Here is a 10,881-nt window from a genome sequence, read left to right on the forward strand (position 1 = left end):
GTGTATCAACCTTTGCTTTGTGCCATTCTGATGCAAGTATGGGGCAGAAAAAGTGCATTGGGAGCATCAAAAGAAAAATCTGATTAAAAAGCAATGTAACTGATAAATCTTGAACATGTGTTGCACCACAGAAAGGTTGATGTGTGAGTTCATTAATGAGATACAACATTCCAGGGTAAGATTCATGCAAAATGCAAAAAATCATATACCTTCCAAAGAGCATGGTGAAGGCACTGGGTTTTTGTTTTGTTTTTTAAATATATGTCCTGTGCCTATTCAATTCAATTGTACCTATTTCTGCCAGGGGTTGAAGCTCAGAACCTACAGCTAGATTGAGAACTGATCTGGTAATGATTAGTTGGCTAGAGACCATGGTATGTGCATGTAAGTACACACCGTCTAACTGTACTTACTTTTTAAGTCATGTGCCTATAGAAACCAGTTGTACCTATTGTACCTATTTGCGCTCATGTGTGAAAGCCAAGGAGAGTTGCTGTCTGTCCACCATTAGCTGAGGCTCTGAACCTTCTGCTAATTACAGCAGCTTCACGATCAATAACTGATGTGATAAATGATCAGTGTGACAAAGGATCGCCATGTCTATTTTATGGATATATTACCCTATTTCCTCAATTCTAAGACGCACCTTTTTTCCGATTTTCACATGTCTGAAATTGGGGTGCGTCTTAGAATCGATGTATTAAATTTTTTTAACATGTTTCAGAAGAGGTCCCATGTCAGCGGAGGACAAAGTGTGCGGAGGCGGCAGGAGAGGTCCCACGTCTGCAGATGGTTGAAGATGGACAGCGAGTGGGAGTGCGGTGGTGGCGGCAGGACAGGTCCCCAAGTCTGCAGGTGAATGAAGATAAGAAGACAGCGGGCGAGCGGTGGCAGAGGCGGCTAATAGATCATAATAGCAGGAGCAGAGCGGCGTAGGGGAATGGCTTGGGAGGTGCACTCTGTAACACCGGAAGATGACCGGGTCTGACTTCCGGTTACAGTGTGCACCTCTCAAGCCGTTCCCCTATGCCGCTCTGCTCCTGCTCAGCTCTCCTGCTATTATGATCTCCTGCCACCGCACGCCCGCTGTCTTATCTTCATTCACATGCAGACTTTGGACCTGTCCTGCCGCCGCCACCGCACTCCCACGTCCATCTACAACCATCTGCAGATGTGAGACCTCTCTCTTGCCGCCGCCGCCCGCTTCGTCCTCCGCTGACATGGAACCTCTCCTGAGACATGGTAAGCAAAAAAGTAATTTTCCTCAATTGTAAGGGCCAAATCGATAGTGCGTCTTACAATCGAAGGCGTCTTACAATCGAGGAAATATGGTAGTATAAACCAATAAATAATAAAACATACAAATGTATTTGACATGATCTTTGCAAATATTGTTACACAAGATGGCGGTTCCCGCCTAAATTGGAGACAGCGTGCATCTTTTGCAGAAGAATTGCACGCATTCTCCTTGCACAGTTCTGCAAGGGCTCGGCGCGGAAGCTGGAGCCACGCCCACCTGCTGTGAGTGGTCTGGCGCACAGCCGTGCAGTTGCCGTGGTCTGCCGTGCAGTTGGCTCAAGGGCTTACAACAATTCGGCCAAAATGTTAAACTAAAAGACCATTTTATTTATCAGTTATTTATACATGTATATTTAGGCACTGTACCGTATATAAGTTTTTCTGGATGTGCACTGAGCTTTGTCTGTGTTTTATGTTATGTCTCTGGTTTTAAATATATATATTGCCATGCTCAGTAGCACTCCTCTGTGAAACTTATATGCTTATATATATGTTGTGGGTATTTTGGGGGTTTAATATGAGCTTGTAGGTGTTCTGTATGGTTTATAATTCTTGTTCAACTAGTCTTAGCTGATTGGAGGGTGGCAACCTCCTACCTAATTGAAGATCACTCCCTCCCACATTTAAATGGTTAAAAGCTCACTCCATGGCATCTCCCACTCTCAGGGGAACTTGCCTGCTTACAGTGTGATTGTGACAAATCTATTACAGAGTGCTTTTCCTGGTAATGTTATTATAAATCATTCTTCCTGGCAATGCACAGGTTATTAAGAATCTATATTAGTGTAGGGACCCTTGAAACGTGGTCTGCCGTGCAGTTGGCTCAAGGGCTTACAACAATTTGGCCAAAATGTTAAACGAAAAGACCATTTTATTTATTAGTTATTTATACATGTATATTTAGGCACTGTACCGTATATAAGTTTTTCTGGATGTGCACTGAGCTTTGTCTGTGTTTTATGTTATGTCTCTGGTTTTAAATAACAACAACATCACCTGATCTCCTGGGTGAAACACTCTCATACGAGCATTTTGATTGTAATGTCTCTCCTGACTGTCCTGGGCTGACCTAAGATTCTCCCTAGCAAACTGTCCGACCACATCTAGGCGCTTCCTAAGGTCCAATACATATTGCTGGGTATTCTTGAAGGGGACCGCTGTTCCTCCCAGGACTCCTTTAGAAGGTCTAGGATACCCCGGGGTTGGCGGCTATACAGCAGTTCAAATGGAGAGAATCCCGTGGAGGCCTGGGGAACTTCCTGCACTGCAAACAGCAGAAAAGGGAGAAGTTCATCCCAGGTTCTCTTCTCTGAATCTACAAATTTCCTCAGCATCCCTTTTAGAGTTCGGTTAAATCTTTCCACCAATCCGTCATCTGTGGATGGTAGACCGATGTCCAAACAGACTTGACCAATAGTAATTTTAAGACATCCTGCATCAGTTTAGACATAAAATTTGTACCTTGGTCTGTCAACATAACCTGGGGAAGTCAAACCCGAGAGAACAGATCCAACAACTTGTTGGCTACTTGCTTCGCTGTTGCTGTTCTCAGAGGGAACGCCTCCGGATATCTTGTTGCATAGTCAACTATTACAAGAATAAACCTGTGTCCTTTCGCAGAAGGTTCTAGAGGTCCTACCAAGTCTACCCCAATCCTCTCAAAGGGAACTGACACCAAGGGTAGAGGAACCAAAGGGGCTGGTTTTTGTCCCTTCGGACTAGTTAGCTGGCACTCCGGACATGCCGCACATAACTTAGCAATATCACTATGCATCCCTGGCCAATAGAATCAGGACGAAATACGGTCCAATGTTTTATCCCTGCCAAGGTGACCACCCCAAGGGACAGTATGGGCTAGATTGAACACAGATTTAACAAACGCCTTGGGAACCAATATCTGTCTGGTGACCTCCCCTGTTTGTGTCTGCCTATTCACCCTATACAGGATATCATTTGATAATTCAAAATGGGGGAATACTATCACCCCCTGTGCATTCAATATCTGCTCATCAATTTTTACCACCTTATCATACTGTCTAGCAAGGACTGGGTCTTCCCTTTGCCTCTGGTGAAAATCAGGGAGGTATAGGTCTGGTAAATCTCCAGGGCCCATATCCCCCTCCCTCTGGCTATCCCCAGCCATCACTTGTGACTTCTGGCTACTAGAATGGCCACCTTGAGACCCAGATTTCTGCAACCAGTCCTGTTTGTCAGAGTGTCTTTGCTTCCGAGTCTTTGGAACCCGGTGTCTACTGAGAAAAAGGTCTGCCGAGAAGGGGAAAAGTTTGCCAGGGTTCTCTTGAGCCATAGAATAAGGCTCCTCGTGAGAGACTGGAGCCATTATATCCGAAAAGAAAGGCCAGTCCCGGCCGAGCACAACGGGGGCAGGGAGCCAAGGAGCGACTCCTACTTCGAGGTAGGCCTCCTGACCTTTTACCTGTTGCCAGATTTTTGCCGTCGGATACCGTTTTACATCGCCGTGTATACATTCTATACTCCATGGAGAGTCAAAAGAACACACGTTAGGCGGTAACAGTTCCTGGAAGACCAGAGTTTTCCCAGAGCCTGAATCTACAAGGGCCTGGATGATTTTTCCCCCAACCTGGGCTGGAAGTAGCCAGGGCTTGTAATTTTCTCCAGTGAAGGCTGAGGCGATGGTCCTGCTGAAGGAACAATCCATCTGTGGACAGTCCACATGCTGGTGGCCTTGTTCTCCGCAGGCGGAACATGGAGAGGGTTCCCTCGCAGGAGGGGGCCGTGAATAGCGCTCCGCTGGACCGGATACTGGAGACCAGGCATCTGGTGGGTCCTGTGGGCGACGTCCTTGGAAGTTCCTCTCATTTGGCGACAAGCCGACATCAGGAAGGGGGTGAGGGTCTCGGCGGTGCCCGGTGTTTTGACTTCTTCCTTGTTGGAAGGACTGCTCCTTTTGTGGCACTTGGCGGTTGCGCATGGAGGGGCCGTAGTTTCCCCGTTGTTCCAATCTCCCTCTTTGGGTCTCCGCAAGTGCTGGTGAAATTGGATCCGTCGGGTCCAGGGCACTCGCCTGATCCTCGGCCCCAAGGAAGTTCTCAACGAGTCGGACCGCCAAAGCTAGGGTTTCAGCAGCATGGCATTTTACCCATGAGCGTGCGGAAGGGGGTATTATCTGTAGGAATTGTTCCAACACCACTTGCTCAAGAATTACCTCCTTAGTGCGCTCCTCGGGTTGAATCCAGCGAGTACACAAGTCCAATAACCACTGAGTGAGGACCCGGGGTCTCATTTTAGCGGTGTACTTCAGGTTCCGGAACTGCTGCCAGTAGGTCACTGGGGTCAGACCTAGGCGATCCAGTATGGCGGCTTTTACTTGTTGGTAGTCCATTGCCTGATCTGCTGGGAGGCCCTGATATGAGCCAGGGCTTCTCCTATGAGGAGCGGGGCCAAAGCAGTTGCCCAGCGATCTGCAGCCCAACCCTGAGCTTTGGCAACCCATTCAAATGTCAGTAGAAAAGCCTCTGGATCCTCGTTCTGAGCCATTTTCCTCAGGAGGACTGGGGATTTGTTCGCAAGTTCTGGACTGGCAGACCCCTGGAATTGGGTCAGCAGCTTGGCCATCCGCTCATCCTGTGCTGCCTGCTGCTGGGTTAGGAGCTGGGTTTGCTGCTGCAATAGTAGTTGGGCCTGCTCCTGCATTAACAGTCCCTGCTGTTTGGTCTGCTCCTGCATTAACAGTCCCTGCTGTCTCGTCTGCTCGCACAGAAACTCTTAAAAAAATTCTTCCATTTTTCTCATTTTTGTGTGTGTGGCCCTTCAACTGCAGGGGCCTCTCAAAATCCCACTTCAGACACCATATGTTGCAGGGTACATGCAACCACACACGTGGGTTCTCTTGATAAGGCTTCTTTATTGAGCCTTAAAAATATACAGCACACAAAAACAAAATAGCTTCTCTTCAGCATACAACAACAAAATAGCTTCTCTTCAGCAGACAAAACAAGGCAGCTTCTCTTCAGCATGCAGGACACAGACACTTCATCACACATGTACTTTGAAAAACAGACCTTATAGAAGTAATCTCTTCAGTATTTCAGTCCTGTCTCCTGACCAGCTAGCTTACATGTGTGTACAGCCTGGGGTTTTAAAAACACCTTGATTATGCAGCTGGGGTCAGACTAATTAAGCAGCCCTTCTCAACTGAAACTTAACCTCGTCACTGCTGCACTGCAAGCCTAAACATAGGTTTGCCAGGTATATGACTGGTGACGTTCATTCACCCTATCACAGGTCCCAACAGTAAAGCAGTTATGTTTTCCGTGTTATTACCTTTTATAAAAAAAGTAGTGAATGAAAGTCCCCCTCTTTTGGTGTATTAAAATTATAAAGAGCAAGGGCATTTACATTCAAGCAGGCGAAGCAGCAGAAACACTGGGTTCACAAGTACAGTGATTCCCAGAGATATGGCCAGCCATTCCGGCTAGTGAGTCATGTATAAACTTAAGTCAGGACTTTCAAGACATCACGCTGAGATGACTCCAGAATGTCTAGGAAAGTCCGGACTTAAAAAAGTACCGACACTCTAAAGTGTTAAGGGAAGGGAAGTAAATGAAAACAGGTTTTCCTGCCAGATGTCCAGATGTCAGGGGAAAGGCCGCCAACATGTCACCAGGGAAGTGGGCTTGGTTAGGTATGCTAAGAGGCTCAGGTGCGAAGTTGGCGCATGACCGTCGCATACCTTGAAGCCTCTGCCCGGCTCTATGAAGTATGGGCGAACCTTGCCAATAGGTGGGATGCGTTGTTCCCATGCAGGGATTGGCTGCACATTATACTGATAAGACTTTGGTGCTTTTAAAAGTCTGTGCAGCCAATCGAAAGTGTGTTCCATCATGTGAAGAGATACATCGTGCAGTACAAAGTTTTCCATCGTAACTAAGGATTGTACCCTGCTTCAAGAGTTCGTTAGAACTAAGGATTTGCGAACGAATCCTGCAAGTGCAGAACTAAAAGATTACCTGCGGCGGAGTAAGAGTGGTTGCAGGCAGTGCCACTAGCCAAGGACTGTTTCACGGCTCTATTTGTGCACCAACCCCACTCCTGGGAATTGGTGCCTGGAGACCTTATTTCAGTGAAGTTCGTTCCGGAAACATTTTATTTCGTTTTGCCCCGTCCCAGTAAGTGTTTATTTGTGTTATTTTGTAAATCAAGCAGTGTGTGTTTCTCGTATAAATAAATCACAATTTATTTTATCTCACGTTTTGCTCAATCAAAGGATCCGGGTATTTTTGTGTTAAAAGCATTGGTCTCCCGTGGCTCTGCCCTCCTGACATGTAAGCCCTGGTAACAATGCAGGCAATGTCAGGGCCAATCCAGGGATTCCCCCCCCAGAAGGCAGCTCTCTTGAGTGACAGGGAAGGAGGTGGGACAAGGCATGTGTTCTGCCCAGTCTTGGGCTCAGACCTTGTACCTTCCCCCTCTGTACTTAAGAGGCTGCACAGCTAAATTTAATCAGTGTATCTTCCCCTGAAAGAGACAGGTACTCACACAGGGGTGTAGCTGGCATTGGCACCCACTGTCCACTCCCCTTGGGGAGTGGGGTGATAGCTTTTTCCCCAGGCTCTATTAGGGAGTCAGGGAAGAGTAAGGACTGCCTTTGGTGCCCTTGGCCGGGGGTGGATGTCCAGGGACTATCCTGAGGTTGGAGATCTGTCAGTTATACTGTGCTGATGCAGATGCAGTTTGTGTGCTGTGTAGGCAGAAGAGCAATAAAAGGTTCCAGTTAATTATACTCTTGCATAGTGTGCAATCTGTCTGGGGGGAGTGGAGTAGTTCTTCTGCAGGAGTGTGCCTTCATCTTCCTGGAGCCTGCAGCAGATGGAGACGCTGCACTGTCAGAGATAAAGACCAGCAATGTACCCCAGAAGCCTGTCCAGAAGTCCCCACACCCATCGGCGGACCACTCAGCATCCTGTGAGCCAACAGGTAGCCAGCACTATACACCATGTAATGACAGAATCTCCCAGAGGGCGGGGGAAACAATGTTACATATAACTATATGTGTCCTGGTCCCCCCTGTGTCCCCCTTCATCCCTTTACATTCAGCTGCAGCTGCGACCGGTAGCGGAGGATGGGGAGAGTGCGGGGAGGGTTGCGGGTGGCGATGGAGACGCCGGAGGTTCCCGTCGGCTCCCTTTGCAGGGAGCCGCCATCTTGGTAGTGTCTGCGCATGGCATGTCCTGGTTCCCTCAAGCTATCCGACTCTAGGGAGATTAAATGACGAAGATGTTGTTTGTCTAGATCATTTAAGGCGGCCATCAAGTCCGGGGATAATAATAAATCCTCTCTACGTTTGTAGAATTTATGAAGGGCCAATTTATGTCCGAATAGGTTTATATCTTTGACCCATTCGAACGTGTTGAAGTTACAGGCTGGGGTGGGGTGATTGAGAGGCCTTTTTTGAAGACACTAAATTGATCTATAGTTAGCTGAGTTGTGGTCAGATTAACTACTTGAAGTTCATTCTCTGTCTGAGTGCCAGTTAAAACTGACTCCTCCTCCTCCCTCTCCTTCTCCCTCTGTACCCCCAAACTTCACGATCTCTTAGATTAGCATTTTCCCCTTCTTGTCTTCCCCCTCTTTCTCTGTGATCTTCCCCCCTTCCCATTCAGGGGATACCTAAAAAGGGTCTAATGTCTCTAGATTCATTCAAATTGGTATTCCCTCTGGGATTAGTGCCCTCTGTGTCCGAACTTTCCCGTTCTGTGGAATATTGGTGAGGTTCTGTGTAATGTTTTTTTTAATGTTTATTCTGTAAATGTTACCTGTTTTAAAATCATTTACATCTCTTGCAAATTTCTTTTGATTTCTATCTTTTATTTATTTAATGAATTTATCAATATTGTGTTTCAATTTGGTTTCTAAATCCACAAAGGCTGGATCTTTATTCCACTGCCCTGCTTCTTTAAGAGCTGTGTTAAGTTCTAGACTGGCTTTTTCACAGGTTTTGGACTCATAATCAATAAATAATAACATGAGTTCCCTAGAACAATTAGATAAGGATGTTCCCCATTTTTTTGTAAACTCCTCATCATCAATCCCATATGATGGGAACATATTGATCCTTAGACCTCTAGGTATCAAGCTATTTTTCACATAATTGTGTAGGCTGGTGATTTCCCACAAAAGCCTTGTTTCAAGCTTGTAGCTTTTCTCTAATCGTGTAAAAAGCGGTTTGATATCAGTTGAAGATGTACTTATTTCCTTTGATTGATCAAGTGAAAACACTAATTCTGCCTCTTGTTGTCTCTGTTTAGAGTCAATTTGGTTGGATATGAAATCTAACACGATAAATAAATGGTGCGAGCTAGAATGCCAGAAAGAGCCTAAGTCCCATAATATAGTGTGTGTGACCATCCGCACGCGCATGCCTGTGCGAACGCGCGTGCGCGTGCCGCACACTTTTTGTGTGTATGGTGGTCTGTGCTACCGGGAGCAACAGGTTGTATATGTGTGTTTGTGTGTATATGTGGGTGTGTCTGTGTGTATATATATGTGTGTGTGTATGTATGTATGTATGTAATTTATTATTTATTATTATTATTTAAAAAAGACACGGTGGTAAGAATAAAGTATTTATTAACATTGTGCACACACACACATACACACACATACATACATACATACACACACATACATACATACATACATACATACATACATACATACATACACACATACATACATTTCAGCAGCGGCAGCGGCGCAAAATCTTTCTTTTCCCCATCTTCTCCCCTGTCGGCCGGCTCACGCTCCCTGCCGTGCACGCGTGCGGTCCTATTATAGGAAGGCTGACTAACCACAGCCAAGTATAACTGCCGCGCGCACGGCGCAGCAAGCGCGCCCTCTGTAGAACAGCCCTAAGGCTCAAATACAATAGACAAACAAAAAGATGGCTATTGCTCAGCCTAAATACCTCTTAATGAGAGGTGCAAAAAATGGGGATATGGTAACTAGCAAAAAAAGAAAAGTATTCCCATAGAGCAATGCACTCTATCTCTCTTATCTTAAAATAGATAATAATATAATGGAAAGGGATGGAATTCCATCCCCACTAATATAAATGATGTAGCCAGGTCCCCTCTGCGTGTTGCTGCCCCGCGACCTTCCCCCTCGTTTTCTCCGCTGCCGGGGATCACTCGATAGACCCATCGGCATTTCTGGAGGGTGGGGGCCAGAGCAGGGAGCGGGTTAGCGTTCCGGCGGTTCCCGGCGGCTCCCGAGCAAGGCGCCGCCATCGTGTTATATATCGCGCATGCGCAGTAAGTCCCGGCGGCCCAGCAGAGTTTGCGCATGTGCAGGATAAGCGCGCGAAGCCCTAGCCTACCAGGGAAGGTAATAGCCAGGGACTACAGATCCCATGAGCCTTAGGGGACCCCATGTGACGCCAGGGAGCCAATAGGGCTGCAGGAGCTCCCTGCTTGCAGGGAATAAGATACATTTCGCGCGCGAGGAGCACGTCAGTTCTGGACCAGGAGAGATAGGGGAAGGAGGTGAGTGCAGGGGTCAGTGACCCACTGCAATAGGCCAGAACACCCCTAGGCCCCAGATAGGTCCTGAACTCCCCCAGCTTGTGGTGCTTAGGGACTGGCCCTAAGTTAGTATCTATCCCATTAGTGTTAGTGGTAGATAGGGACACAGCGGACGCTGCGCTCCCGGAACGGAGGCTTGGGCTCAGGCCTACGCCACAGAGACAGAGACTATATCCAGGGTGGGATCGCCCCTGGCGGACCCCGTGCGAGGAGACCCGGGATCAGGAAGCATCACCAAGCGACTGATCCTTTGTGAAGTTGTTTGCTGACCCGAGTGCAGGAGCGCTCGGCAGGTACCTCATAAGTGCACGAACCTATACCATTCTAACATTATCTATTCACATAGTGGCAGCGCTGACCACGGGACAAAAGGGGGTAGGCTGTGGACACGGTGTGGGGATACACGGTGGTGGGCGGGTATACTCCTAGTGGAGTAAGAGACACTGAGAGGACTGAGTTACCTGGTGGAGACAACCCCTAGAAGGGAAGTGTCAGTAGGGTACGGTATAAGAGTATGGTATTGCCTGCATATATATTCTGTGTTACAGTAAACTGGTTATATATATATATATATATTCCTGAGTACGTGGTTATTGTATATGGGTCCTGAGTAGACTTCCTTCTATATATCCCTAGAACCCTACACAGGTGGAGGCGCTGAAACCAAGAACGACCAGAGGATTCACCCCAGGCTCTCACTGGCGGAGGCTCAGACCTCCTGTGAGCCTGACAGGTATAACACACCACACCTGGTAACATATAGGTTCCCCCTTACATTCATATATATGTATATGCGATCGAGTGGGGTGGAACACCCGTTACAATTATAATAAATGTTTATTGATTATATAGAAACAAAAGAAATGACTATTAAAACCTATAGACCTAGTAGCACTTTTAAGACAATTTTCTAATGTTGTGTTGGGAAAATTCCCTATTCCCTCATTTTGTCTTATTTGTATGCTCACAATTGCAATTCTTGATACCGTTTTTACTGACTTATGTCATCTCATACAGA

This window comes from Ascaphus truei, chromosome 4, assembly GCF_040206685.1.
Source record: "Ascaphus truei isolate aAscTru1 chromosome 4, aAscTru1.hap1, whole genome shotgun sequence".
NCBI lineage: Eukaryota > Metazoa > Chordata > Amphibia > Anura > Ascaphidae > Ascaphus > Ascaphus truei.